Source organism: Podarcis gaigeae, assembly GCF_964106915.1.
Source record: "Podarcis gaigeae genome assembly, chromosome: W".
Classification (NCBI taxonomy): domain Eukaryota; kingdom Metazoa; phylum Chordata; class Lepidosauria; order Squamata; family Lacertidae; genus Podarcis; species Podarcis gaigeae.
In genome coordinates, this window is record NC_139695.1 from 17899609 (window position 1) to 17914593 (window position 14985).

Consider the following 14985-nt stretch of genomic DNA (forward strand, 5'->3'; position numbering starts at 1 on the left):
CCGGAAGCCAAGAATATAAGAATTCTGATTCCAAGCTGCATGGTAGGCTTCCTTTCTAGTTTATAGCCATGCACTGTCACTCCTTCAGCACTGAGATTGGTCACTGTATGTTCCTGTAAGAGAACAAGAGCTATTAAACATGAATTTCAATGTATATTGACAGTTTGGATATATGCCCCATGATTCTTTCCCCTCTCTAATTTGAAAACAAATGGGGACAGGCTCATGGAGGGTCAATTGTACTGGAGGCCAAAAGGTTTGCTTAGGGGATATAATATTAGTAAATTGAAAGGATCCATTGACAGGCACACCATGAAACATTAAGCCTGAATGGCTGGCAAAAGGGGGCATGTGCATACATAACCAACATTTAGAAGCATGCAATAAACTGGTAAATTTAATCATATCTTGCACAAAAATATTATTCCTCCATATCTTATGATAATTTTCTCCCCTAAAAGTCTTATTCAACAACGCTGTTCTTATAGTTCGAGAGTGGCTGAGCCGTGGATGCTGCCAGCCAGAGTAGGATTCTGATGACAGCGGCTTGCCAGCTGATAAGGTGAAATATGGTGGTTTCAACTGGACTGGGTCATCTGCTTCTCTTCCTTGTATAACGGTGCAGCAAAGGATGGCAAGGCAATGGTTAGGAAGGCGCTTCCGCGGTTGAAGATGCTCGCCATGGAACCCACAAAGGCTTGTCCTCTACGTCCACTGCCGCTTATCCTCGTCCCCACGTAATCAGCGGGACAGGTCCATGCCACGCAGGATCAGGCAAGCGTCGGTACACCACCAAGGGGCGGGGGAGTGCCTCTTCCTTCCTAAAATGCAATTCAGTGGGGGTATGGGTCCTGTTATGTGGATATAAGAGATGGTTAAGCACAAAAAGAACTTGGTGAACAGCCGAAGGGATATCCGCTGTTGGTATGCTTCGGCCGCCAAGCTGTTTAAGCAATAGTGTTTTGAACGTCAGGTGCGCTCTTTCCACTATCGCTTGCCCTGTGGAGTTAAAGGGTATACCATGAGTTAATTTCACATTCCACAACATACAAAATTCCAAAAATGTTTTAGAAATATATGCTGGACCATTATCAGTTTTGATGCGCGCAGGTTTACCCATGACTGAGAAACAGCGAATGGTGTGCTGGATCACATGACGAGCTGTTTCCCCCCTCATGGGCGTAGCCCATATGAATCCAGAGTGGGTGTCCACCGTGAGGTGAACCTTGGAGAGTGGAGCCAACACAGGTGTGTGTGTGACATCCATCTGCCAACACGCCAATGCAGACGTGCCCCTAGGATTGACAGCATCAAAAGGAACGGCCAGCTGAGATTTAGAACAGGAAGCACATTGGGACACAATATCCCTAGCTTGGGCCAAAGGAATAGAAAACTGCTTAGCCAATGCTTTCGCAGGGAGATGAAAAGTGTTATGACATAGTATAGGATCAGAAAATAGAGAAAAGGCAGAAATGTCCCTCAACGCTGAATCTGCCCTTGCATTGCCTTCTGCTAAATACCCTGGGTGTGACGTGTGGGAGCGAAGATGTGCAACATAATAAGGGAACTCTCTGTGCTGAAGTAAGGCCTGCAGAGCAAGAAACAAGGAAAGCAAGTCAGAATCCAAGGAAGGAGTTATATAAGATATTGGTAAGAGAGCAAAAATGCGATACACATACTGAGTATCCACAATAAGATTGAAAGGTTGAGTAGGAAAGGATTGAAAGGCAAGAATCACAGCCGCTAGCTCAGCTCGCTGAGCAGAAGACTGTGGAGGGGTAAATAAACATTTCCATTTTCCTTCCTCCTCCCATGTCACTACCCCCCTAGTTCTTGTTCCATCTGTGAAAAGGGTCAATGCAGAGGGGAGAGGTGTGAGAGACAAGGGGGTAGCCAGAACATAGGTGACCTGTGTCAGAAATGTCAAACGATCATCCTTTGGGGGGTTAAAAATGGTGACACCTATAAAATCCGCTAAGGCGATTTGCACGGCAGCATTTGTGATCAATAAATGCTGCTGTTCAGTCTGTGAAAAAGGCAAATAAATTGATGCAACATCAAAACCGCTCAAAGCCATAGCACGTGAACGTCCTTTGATAACAATGTCTGATGTGGATTCAATTACGGAATAAATGTTCTTTGGAGGGGTATGAGGTAAATGTAACCATTCTATAATGCAGATAGTCTTCTTCTTGTCCGTCTGAGCATATAAAATTCCTGTTGGCAACAATGGTGTAGCAAACACTGCCAGATGCAGCTGGTGTTCAGCACCTCTAGGTGGCCCATGCGGAAAGGTTTTGATGCTTCATCCATAAAATGCTGACAAAGTGTAGGGGAGTTCCGCATGCTGTGTGGCAGAACAATCCACTGATATCGCTGGGTGGGCTGCAAATTGTTATATACTGGCAATGTAAAAGCAAACCGTTCCTGTCTGCTGGAGCCAGTGGGATGAAGACGGTTCAATGTGGCCGAAAGTCAATTGTTCAGAAATAAGCTGTTCAGAAACAAGTTGGTGCCGTTGCTCCGGATTTTTCTTTTGGTGGAGGCCACTGTTCTACCCACACTGAGGTATCGGTCATCTTGGTTTGCCACGCTGGAAACGTTGTATCGATGGCTACAGGCTGGTTTTTATTCAGCGCTGCTGTTAACAGATGAGCTGCTGTACCTACAGACTGACAAATGCGAAGCATGACTGCTGTGTCTGTGGCAGGATTGTGTATTATCGGTCTTAACACAACCTTACAATCCTCATTTGTATTTTCAAAGGCCAATTGTTTGATAATTATTTGTTTGGCTTCAGGATTTTCAATTTGGCGACTCACTGCTGTAAGCAGCCTATCCATGAAGGAGGAATATGATTCTCTAGGTTCTTGTCTGATTGAACCCCACCTAGACTGAACACTGGTGGGTTCTGGAATTTTTCTCATTGCTTGTTTAGCAGCAAGAGCAGTGTCCCTCAATAAGATTTGCAGCAGTGTGGCTTGCACTGAGGCCTGAGCGAAGGGACCACGCCCCATCATAGCATCCATCACATCTGCGAGGGTAAGATTAGGATTATTCCCTCTTGCTTGTTGCAGTAAAGCAGGAGCATAAGCACGACAGGCGATTTCCCATTCATGGGCAAACAATACACCTGCTGATGGGGGTAACACTGAACGTGCCAAAAGCTTGATGTCATCTGGCACCAACAGCTGGGCTAATGTAGCTTCTAAAAGAGCCTGTGTGAATGGTGCTTGAAGTCCATTTGTCCTAACTGACAATTGGAGCTCTTTCAAGATTTTAAAGTCAAAAGTTTGGTGCTGGGCTTGAGTTCCTGCACAATAACAGGGAATGCCATGGTATCCTGTGATAAAGAACAGGCAAGTACTGCACGTTGAAAAGGGGTAGCTTGTTCTGCCGCTGAAAGAGTAGGGTCATTTCCAGCCAGACCACTGTATTTTTGCAGGATTGGGTCCTCTGGTGAGGAACTGTAGTCTGGAGGCTTGGGGTCTGGGGGTGCTGGCAAAGCAAGTGCTGGAACACATGGCAGGACAGCAGGCTGAATTAAAGAAGCTGAAGGTTGTGTTGGCAATACAGCCATGGAGATATTTTTTGGTGATAAAGAACCCATAGCATATCAAATTTTACACCAAGCATTTAAAATTCGAATTCCTATGCTGGGATGTCCATGAAAATGAGTCCCGATCGTATCCCAATGTTTTATTTCCCATTTTTCATCCAAAGGGAATCAGGGACAATGTTCATCGATGGCCAGAATGAGCTGTATCAAATCACCCTCAGGAACTTCCAATTTGTTGGAGGAGAGGAGAAATTGTAAGTCTCTTAAAAATTTCTGTTGCGGAGATGACAGGGAGTTGCCCATATTTCTAAAATCAATATAAAAGGGATTGACTCACCAGGGATCCTTAGATGAAATCAGCGCTGTGAAACCCTCGCCGGGCGTAATGAGTCGATGATCAAGAAGCCTCTTACGGTTTCCTTTGAAGTCTGAAGTCAGTCTCACACTGCTTCCTTTAGCCTTTGAAGTCCGTCTCAACTGCTTTCTTTAGTCAGCCTCCTTTCTTTTAAGTTTTCTTCTTCTTTTAATTGAGCCTCAGAGAGGGCACCACTTGTTGGAGCCAGCCGTCACAAGTGGTTTAGCATAGCATAGAAAGAAGACACAATGAGGCAGTGAGTATTTTCATAATACTGGAGGGCAGCTCCTTCCAGCCTTGCTCCTCCGGCAACTTTTTATTATCTCCTTTTTTCTCCCAGCCGCATGGCCGTTTTCCAAAGTCTCCTGTTACCTCATCCGGTCAAGGCTTGACACTCCCCTCTCCTTGTAAGGTAATCATTGCCCAGAGGAATGTCAGGGGGCACCCTGCAGTATTTACAAGTCTCTGCCTTGGCTTTATGACTCCCACAGATTGTGAGGAGAACCTGAGCTTACAGGGTTAAACAGCTCAGAGTGTACGCCCTGCCTACAAGTTAGGAGGGGGGAGACTATGCGTCATATCCGAGAGTCTCCAGCCTTTGTTCTCTCTCTCTGCTTTCGCTTTTGAGGAGAGAGGACGTGTTTTCACGATGCTGTTCGCTGTGATAGACAATGGATAGTCTGCTGTAAATAAAAACTGCTTCTAGCTGCTAAGATCCTGAGTGGACTTTATTTAAGTACACTGAAGAACGCACTGGAGCTTGCAGCTTTCTCTGACCACTGCGTTAAACTCTGTGTTTGCTCAGAGCCTTTGGAATGTGGCCTTGAAGGAAGAGGCCCCACTGCCTGTATTCGTTCATTTGTGGTTTGTGCCTTTTTTTGTGGTTTCAAATATGGAAGTTATCAGGCACTTCTTATCAGGGCTGCTTGTATGCTGTCATAGCCTTCTACGTGGTGTTCTCTAAAATGTTCCTAGTGCTCTAGGTCAGATATTTAGTTTCACATTATGAAAAGGAACAAGCAGGAACCTTTCCCCTAAACAGTGTCTTGGTACCTGCTCTCTCACCCCCCCCCCCCGACCCCCCATCTGATATGTATATAGGATTGAATTGAATAGAAATGAAGAAAAAAATTGGTATTAAAAGTTGAGTTGCACCCTGTCAAACTGTTATCAGATGCTTTTTATAAGAAAATTGAGCCATACAGCAGGCAGAACTTAACCTATTGCTGTACCCTAATTTAACTGAACCACTGTCCCAAGTCAATTAAGTACATGAATATGGATATCAAGGATTAAATTATTTGCAGATAAATAATAGATAATAATAGGGAAAACTGGGAAGGACTGTCCTACAGTTTATTCAAAAGTTCAATCAACTTTCAAACGCAGCCCAACAGAACACCCTTCCGCAGTAAATATTCTGCAGAATGAATTTAAAACAGAAGCATATCTTAAAAGGCAAAGGAAGGGTAATCACGGTAATATGCTACCTTCCAAGAGGATCCCATTCTTTTGTGATTTAATTTCTGCTTGCAATTTGTGTGTATATGCTACAATCACATTTAACCCTGGAGAAGAGAGCCAGCATCTGGTATGCTTTTTGTGTTTTTAAGCTTTCTGTTTGTGTGAATGATTTCAGATGCCAGATCATCACCTGTGTTACCTTGTTAATGTACTTCATCTTTGTGTCAGTGTCACACACACAAACAAGAGAGAGAGAGAGAGAGAGAGAGAGAGAGAGAGAGAGAGAGAATGAGAAGGGAAAAATAATAATAATGATGATGTTGGGATTGAATAATTTAGAAAGGACTTAAGAAAAGGAGGTGAAGTGGACAAAAGGACAGTACAAAAGGGAGCTTCAGGATATAGGATCATATAGCGATAAAGTGGGTGTAGCGCCTTTGGTCCTGAGGGCAGCAGAGTACAGGGATGGGAATTGGCTGAAGAAACAGAAGGCATTAATGGGGTAATGGGGCCCTTTGGAGGTCCAGCAGTCCTTTGTTGGGATCAAATTGTCATTTTGCGTGTGTGTTGAATATATGCTATATGGTGATTTGTGGACCTAGTAGGTATCTAAAGCCATTTGCACATGGCAAAATATGTTTTTATCAAGGTAATTTTATCAAGGTAATTGTTAGACCCTGTTGATGACCAACCCATAGCCTATTTGTCTGAAAAATTAACCACTACGGAACAAGGTTTGCCTCCCTGCATGTGAGCAGTAGTGGCGGCTGCCACTGACTAAAAGAGAACTGACAGGTTCACCTTTGGACAAGAAACTACGTGCGTCACTCCTCATGCTGTGCCAGCATTGGTGGACATGAAAGGAACTTATTTTTCTATCCCAAGCAGAGATGATGAAGCGCCTAGCAGCTGACTTATATTGCCCATGCACCCACGGTTGCAGCTGCAAATTACTGAGACTCTTAACCTGGTTACCTATGGGAGAGGATGGGCCTCCAACACCTGACTGCATATATTACAGCAGGCCTGATTTGAAGGATGAAGCAAACCCCAGGCAGTATGAGATTGGACATCTACGATTGATCTACACCAACCCCTTCAACTCATCATCTCTCGGTGCCCTACAGACATCGCCTCATGCTTCTCCTCACCGCATCGGCTCAGCGCCCACCAAACGACCACCCTGCTGGTGCCACCCCGGGAAACTGGCATCTCTATGCATGGCAAGAGAAAATTCCAGTGTGGACTAAAAGAGGACATTTTCTTTTCTTTCCCCTTGAATGAATATGTAGCTTTGTATATTGCTTTGTGGGAGGTACCCCAGGTATTAGAAGAAGGAAGGTATTAGGAAATAGATATATATCCCTGTGCCCAAATGATGCAGGTAGGGCTGAGGGGGGACATGGTTTTGGCCAGGATGGGGATCTTCTTATTTCTAGCCATCACCGCGCCCACACCACTTAAGGTAACCCAGCGGCTAATGAGAGAATGGGGTGCCCGCAACACGCAGAAATGGAAGCCTATTCTGCAAAACCGAACCAATTGCACGGTCTGCACCTGGAACCTCTCGCACTCTGTGACCTACAGATGCTTTGGGAGGAGTACCCCTCCTCCCTGTGCCTTGGAATGAGTCCTCAGCTACGGCCCCGATTTTGGGTTCTGCCGGATTTTGGGCTGCGTTGAATTTGACAGGAGGAGCCTGTTGCTTTAACATCTCTGACCATGGTGTAGCTATTCGACACCTGGCAACAGAAAGAGAGAAAGTAGCCCATGTTCCTGTCCCAACCAGGAAGGGATGGACATGTCTTCTTCGACTGAGTGGCTTCCAAACCTTGGGTGGCTTAGAGGACTTGTAATGATGTTAATAGACTAATCTTGCTTCTTTTCTGCTCCTGTATACCCTGCTTAACGCAATGCCTGCAAAATATGATGCATAAATGATGTTACGAATGATTCGGCCCCAGATTACAGCACTGACACGAGAATACCGGCCAGTACCTTGGGACGAGCCGAAAGGCTGTCCAAAAGAAGAGTAGGGAATGAAGGAATGGGTTTCCAAAACCCAAAAACTGACTGTGCAGGCAGTTTTTAAACTGCACCAAAATCCCCATTTCTCCTTAGCTAAAATGCATAAACTTCAGCCGTTGAGCAAATGCAAAACAAGAACACAGCTATCTCCCTTATCAGTTTGACGGTAAGACTGGCCTTGACTCTACCAGTAGAACAGACACAGACATATCTTATGTTCTGAACACAAATGATGCAGAGACCCAAGTCTGGGACTAACGCCAGAGCATGTTCTCGGAAGTAGTGACCTCTTGCTCCAAGATAGGAGTAGGAACAGGAATATCCTTTTATGGTCAGGAGTGCAGGAAGGAAGATCCCTTTATGGTTGAGAGTACCAGAGCAGGAACATATGTGATGTCAACCTGTGTACGTACGCCGACGTGGTTGGGCTCCTAGGGGAGGAGTGAGAGGGTGCCTGGAGGATATATAAACTGCATGAAACCTGTCATTTCTTTGTACTTGCTGTGGACTCACCACGCAGGTGCCTTCTGCTATCCGGAGAGCAGAATAAACTCTTTCTTTGAACCAACCTCGGTGTCGTTTTGACTTCCTTCCTCCTGTCCCGGAGCAACGCAGACCCAGTCGGTGAACTCCAATAAGGCTACAGCCTTTGAAGTCTGGAGGCCTAGCAGAACTGCGCAGCCGAAGCGGGCTGGACACCAAGGCTTATCTGAGCAATAAACATTCTTCACAGATGGTATCTCACGCCAATTAAATTGTCAAAGATGTATAAAGCAGGAAATAAAAATTGTTGGAAGTGTGGGGTGAAAGAAGGCAGTTTCTTCCACATGTGGTGGACTTGTGACATAGTGAAAACGTATTGGGAAAATATATATATAAGAAATTAAAGAAGATTCTTAGGTACACGTTTTTGAAAAAAACAGAGTCATTCCTGTTGGGAATGGTGGGAGAAGACATTGACAAGAATGACCAAAAACTGTTCTTATACACAACAACAGCGGCGAGGTTATTGCTGGCTCAGGTATGGAAACAGCAAAAATTGCCTACAATAGAAGAATGGCAGTACAAGGTTATGGAGTATGCAGAAATAGTCAAATTAACAGCAAAAATTTGACATCAGGGGGATGAAACATATCAAAAAGAATGGGGAAAATTTATGTTATATAGAGAGAAGATGATGTGAAATAGGGAAACCAGTAGAATTAAAATAATATCTCATAACGGGAAAATACAAGAAATTTACTGGATAATAAATGAATTAAAAATGAATTAAAAATGTATATTAGGACTATTATTGAACAATATTTGTAAATGATTATAGACAGACAACAAGAATTTGTATATATAGAAAGATTTTTTTGTTTACGGATTGTAGTGATCAGGTGGGATTGCTATGAGGAATTATAACAAATATAGAGTAAGCCATCTGTGTCAGCAATGAAAGCATTGCGTTGACTGGGTTTAAACTATTTTGATATGATTCTTGATCAATCCACACCTCTGCATCCCTGTTCCATTTCTCTTTCTTGACCAGTCACTGCCAGTTGCTTCGCCAGGCAGGCATCCTGGATCATCAAAGACGGTGGGCAGTTTCTTTGATGTAGCTTTTCTGATATGTTAATCTTAGGATGTTAATCTTAGGGCCAGGAAACAGATCTCACCTGAAGGTGATAATGATCGCTGTCTTCCTGGCCATCCTTCTTATCATGCAACATATTTTTCGCTCTATAGGACGCACCGGACCATAGGAGAGGGAGAACAGGGGGGAAAAATTCTTGTTCTCCCTCTCTAAAACAAGGTGCGTTCAAGGTGCATTCACCCAAAGCCTCTTGAGCACAGCGGGAATTACCGCTGCGCTCTGGAGGCTTCAGGTGGCTACCTTGGAAGCCTCCAGAGCGAGAGGGGTCGGTGCGCACTGACCCCTCTTGCTCTCCAGGCTTCAGTGAAGGCAATCCAAAGCCTCTGGAGCATGGTGGGAGTTCCCGCAGGGCTCCGGAGGCTTCAGGTTCCTTTCAACCTGCTCTTTGAGGCTGGCGGGGGGAAGCGCTGCTTTCCCCCACCGCCAGCCTCAAAGATCCCTGAAGCCTTTGGAGCGCAGCGGGACCTCAGGTTCCTTTAGCCAAAGGCTTCGGGGACAGCGTTTGTAACTTCCGTAAGGCAGCAGGGTGAAGGCACCCCGCTGCCCTGCGGAGGCTTTGCGCAGTCATCCCCAAGCTAGAACAGCAAGACGGAGCGCTCCATCTCTCTGTTCTGGCTTCGGGGACAGCGTTTGCAGCCTCCGCAGGGCAGCAGGGAGAAGGCACCCCGCTGCCCTGCGGAGGCTTTGCGGAGCCATCCCCAAGCTAGAACAGCGATACGGAGCGCTGCACAGTGCTCCGTCTCCCTGTTCTGGCTTCGGGGACAGCCTTTGTAGCCTCCGCAGGGCAGCGGGGAGAAGGCACCCCGCTGCCCTGCGGAGGCTTTGCGCAGCTAAAACCAAGCTAGAACAGCGAGACGGAGCACTGCGCAGCACTCCGTCTCCCTGTTCTGGCTTTGGGCTTAGCCACGCAGCCTGCATTTTCTCTATAGGACGCACACACATTTCTCCTTAATTTTTGGAGGGGAAAAAGTGCGTCCTATAGAGCGAAAAATACGGCATATCGCTTGTTTGTCATCTCTGGGGTTGCCAAATGCACTCCTTTGTAGTTCTGTTTTGTTTACCCCAAAAGTATGTGTGCTTAATTAGTTTTGGTAGTTTAACTTTTTCCCCACGTGGGGTTTGTTGAAATGCTCACAAGAATCTGATTGGTTCTTACGAACACTCTGTAAAAGTTCTTTTGTGAATGGAGCTTCCGGGTAGTCTTTGCTCACAGACAGATGCGTCTCTCCCACTTTGCCAAGGTCGGGAGGTACGCGTTCGTTAGCGGAGCTAGAAGGGGGAGCTAAGGCTAAGCTGACCCCGAAGCCTTGGAAGGAGATTCCAGGGTGATATGACGTTGCTGCAGCACGAAGAAGAGGACCCCCAGACCATTTTCAAGCTCCTAAAAGCTGCGCAAGAAGGGGGAGAACTTCTTCGGTGCTAGTTCCTGCAACCCTCCGCTGATGAGAAGCCCGAGCCCGTGGGTATGTCTGTGGATACACTTCTAACAAACTGAAGCAAACCTAAATGATTAGCCTATTTTACTTACTGAACTTGCTAATTTATGATAAAAACAAAGCGTTTGAACCTAAAACAAAGTGTTTGAACCTAAATGGCTTTTCGCAACTGACCAAGATTTACTTACAAGCTATATCAGACTGTTGTTTTTTTTAAAAAAGACGTCTATTCCATTAATACCTAAGACGTTTTAGCCATCTTTTCCTGCTGGAGTTATGAACAAAAGAATACCTGTGGCTTCATTATTGTTGTGACAGAAATAAACCAAGAAGTCATGAAGAAGAAATAAAAAAAAGACCTTTCCCAAATGATGAAAATATAAAGAGGTTCCAAACCCTTCAGTACAAAATTAACTGTTGTTCACAAGTTAGTTTTCAACTGTCTGTTTACGCTGGCAAAAGGAATATAAGAGCCAGAGACTCTCAGAGAACGGTGGTGAATGAGAGGGTGATTGATTACAAAGTTATAAAACTGTCACAAGACTGATAAGCATCGCCTCCCCTCTCCCACAAAGTGTTGCTATCCTTCCTTTCTGGAGGTTTTCTGTTTGACTTTGGCTGTGGACTGCTATGGACGCTCAACGGAGTATAAATCAATTTAACAACGGCTAAGAGTACTTCTGCTGACTCACACGCTCCGACATTTTCTTAGACCGACATTTTCCTGGTTTGAGGAACGGAAATGAATTGTATAAGACTGACATAGACTGACATAGATTGAGAAGGGGGTTGAAAATCGCAGAGAGGGAGCGACTCAAACAGAGACATCAGCTGGTGAATAAAAATTTTGCACTCTTTTGAAAAAGACGTTCCTCTAATAAGACTTATAAGAGCAATTACAGGGATTTTTGCAAGATCTGCAACTAGTGAAGATCCTAAAGCGCTGCATCATAATCTGCTGAAAGAGACAAGGTTTCATAAATTTTTATAGACCCTATACCCCATTACTGGAATAGCATTCCTGTTGCCTCTGGAAGAGTAACATCTAGAGAGAACTTAGTAGCACATAATATTATTGCATTGTACATTATTAATTGAAAATACTCCCCAGCTCTTTTCTTATTAGTTATATATACTTTTTGTATTTTCTTCCCCCTCTTTATTCCTTTACAAATTATAAATTGCATTATTATTATTACTTTCTCTTGCTTTATTTTTCTCTTACCCTCCCATCTTTTCTTTGTTTCTTTCTTTTGTAATTTTCTTTTTGGGTATTTTTGTTTTGTTTTGTTTGTTTTGTTTCTCTGTTTGTTTCATTTTTGTTGTTTTTCTGGTTGTGTTTTTGTGTGGTTTTTGACTTGTGTGGTTTTGTCTTGTGTTTTTTTTTTTGTTTCTGTTTTTTGTTTCTGTTTTTTCTGTTTTTGTTTGCTTTGCCTTTTGCTATCTATTGGTAGCTAATGCAGCTGATATTAGCATCAGATGTCATTAGCTTTGTTGCAAGGTGAAAGAAAATCCGAATTCTATCAATTCCTGGAAGAAAAAGTAATAGAATATTTAGGGGGGGGATTATATTATTAGGAGATTTTAATGGAGTAGTCAATCCAAACATGGACAGAACAATAAAGAAGAAAGAAAAGAGGCAGAACAAACTCCCAACTACATTTTTCCAATGAATAGAACTCCTGAATTTGTTTGACGCTTGGAGGTTTAAGAATCCAACAGAGAAAGAATTTACACATTATTCAGAGCCACATAAATCGGCGGGACGAATCGACGCGATCTGGACAACAAAGTATTTATTAAATAATATTACAAAAGCAGAAGTCCATCCAAGGACAATTTCAGATCTGGGTTAACTTTAAAGGAAAAGAAGAAAAGGTTAAAAGGTGGCAACTTAATGAGAGTATGTTAAACAATGAAAAAACTGTACAGAAGGCCAAGCAAATCTTAGAAGAATATTTTAAGTTTAATTTAAATCAAGGAGTAGATCTAGAGACGGTTTGGGACGCGAGTAAAGCCGTCATAAGAGACTTCTTTATCCAACAAAACACATTCCAAAGGAAAATAAAGGAGAAGAAGAAAATGGAGATCTGGGAGGAAATTAGAAAAAAAGGAAAGGATCCTTTTCCCAAAACCAGATGATGAACTAATTAAGCAAAGTATAAAAAATTTACAGATGCAATTCTCCATGATAATAAATGAAGAGATAGAATGGAAGATAAAATGGTTGAGACATAGAAATTTTGAGTTTGAAAATAAACCTGGCAAACTTCTGGCCTGGCAATTAAAGAAGAAAAAGGAAGATAGAATTATCAATAAAATTAAAATTGAAGACAAATGGATTCAAGAACCGAAGGAAATTAGTAAAAACTTTGCTAGTTTTTTCGGAAAACTATATAAAGAAGGTCCAGAGACTCTAGAAAAAATAATTGATTATTTGGGCAAAAATAAACTACCAATAATACCTAAGGAAAAAACTGAAATCTTGAACTCACCAATAACAGCTATGGAGGTGCAACAAGCTATACAGAGATCAAAATTAGGAAAGACACCGGGCCCAGATGGTCTCCCAGCTAATTACTATAAAAAGTTAGAACAAGCATTATTTCTTCCCATGAAAGACCTAATGAATAATATTCTGGCAAATGGAAAGCTACCGAAAACCTGGAAGGACAGCTTTATTACTCTTATCCATAAACAGGGAACAGATGCCTCAAACATGGCCAATTACAGACCCATTGCACTGCTAAATTACGATTACAAGATATTTGCAGACATTCTTGCAAATAGATTAAAAATGATGCTGAAAGAGATAATTCATAAAGATCAAACCGGATTTCTTCCCGAACGATTTATGCAATCCAATATTATATGTGTGATTAATGTATTAGAATATTTGGATATTAAAATTGATAAACCAGCAGCTATTATGTTGGTGGATGCTGAAAAAGCTTTTGACAACGTGTCCTGGAAGTTTATGAAAAAATTAATGGAAGAAATCGGACTGGGAGAAAATATTTGTAAAGGAATAAATGCCATCTATTCGGAACAATATGCAAAATTGATCATCAATGGAAGAATTACTGAGGAGTGCAAAATAAACAAGGGAACCAGACAGGGCTGCCCACTGTCGCCACTGATATTTATCTTGGTGATGGAAGTCTTGAACAATCAGATAAGAAAGGATCAGCTTGTTAAAGGCATCACTCTGGGAAACAAAACATATAAAATTAAAGCTTTTGCGGACGATTTACTTGTTATGACTGAAAACCCTAAAGAAAGTCTGAAAAGAGTGCTGGAATTGATTAAAGAATTTGGAGAAGTGGCAGGCTTTAAGCTGAATATAACAAAAACAAAAATGCATGTTAAAAATGTAACCACAGAAGAAAAGGACGACTTAGAAAAAATATTGGGCCTGAAAATCTCCTCAAAAGCGAAATACTTGGGTATTTGGATCACCCCCAAGAACATAAACTTATTTCAGGATAATTACACCAAAACTTGGTTAGAGATTAGAAAAAAACTTTGTAACCTGGAGTAAACTAAAATTAACATTTCTGGGTAGGATTTCCATTATAAAGATGAATGTGCTTCCAAAATTAATCTTTTTATTTCAAATGATTCCAATACTAGGTGAAGCAGGTTGTCTCAAGATATGGCAAAGAGAAATTTCCAAATTCCTGTCAGAAGGGAAGAAACCTAGGATTAAACACCTGATCTTAATAGACATAAAAGAAAGAGGAGGTTTTCCCCTACCTGACCTAAAACTTTACTATGAGGCAGCCTGTCTCACCTGGTTAAAAGATTGGTACACGTTTCAGGATCCGGACCTCCTGGACCTGGAAGGTTTTGACAACCGTTGGGGATGGCACGCCTACCTGATATATGGAAAAGCGAAAATTCATAGAAAATTTTACCAACCATATAATAAGAAAGTCACTCTTTGCTGTATGGGAAAAATATAAAGACCAGATGGAGCCTAAAGTCCTGTGGTGGACTTCTCCAATAGAAGCCATAGCAGTAAAACGGAAAAATACTCAGGAAAGCTGGCCAACATATAAAATACTTCTAAAAAATGAAGATAACCTGTCAGGGGTTCAGGAGCAGAGACACAGGAGATGGAGCAAATGGAGAGCGAGGAGGAGGAATCCGAGGGGGGTGTAGGCAGTGACAGTGGTCAGAGAGATTCCACGAGTCTCTCCAGCGAATCGGAAGATTCACAGAAAGGAGCGCCGATGGCCAGGGCAAGGGGGGTGCCAAGGGGGAAACCCCAGAAGGAAGGGGCCAGCGGGGACTCCCTGAGCAGCAGTTGGAAATCAGGACCAGCTTCCCCACCAGAGCGCAGTGGGGGGGAGGAGTCCCAGGCATCGGGACCAGTGTTCTCACCACCAGAGAGAGGAGATGAGTCAGGATTGACCACGCCTCCATCGGAGAGCGGGGAAACGGTCAAGAGGAAAGTCACAGGCTGGGCGCGCGCGCCAAGTTCAAATGTACAGGCGAGCAG

At 43.2% G+C, this 14985-nt stretch overlaps 1 long non-coding RNA gene across 2 annotated transcripts in view; it reads left to right on the top strand.

Annotated features, from left to right (window-relative positions):
* Positions 1-688: 688 nt before the first annotated feature.
* Positions 689-14985, top strand: part of LOC310836005 — a 125879-nt gene continuing 111582 nt past the window's right edge. Inside the window, exons 1-2 of one of the 2 annotated variants that reach the window (XR_014559824.1) lie at positions 689-2551; positions 2867-3853. This is a non-coding gene — a long non-coding RNA (uncharacterized lncRNA). Of the gene's footprint in view, positions 2552-2866; positions 3884-14985 lie in introns of those variants that run through there. The other variant, XR_014559825.1, reaches the window with a different exon arrangement.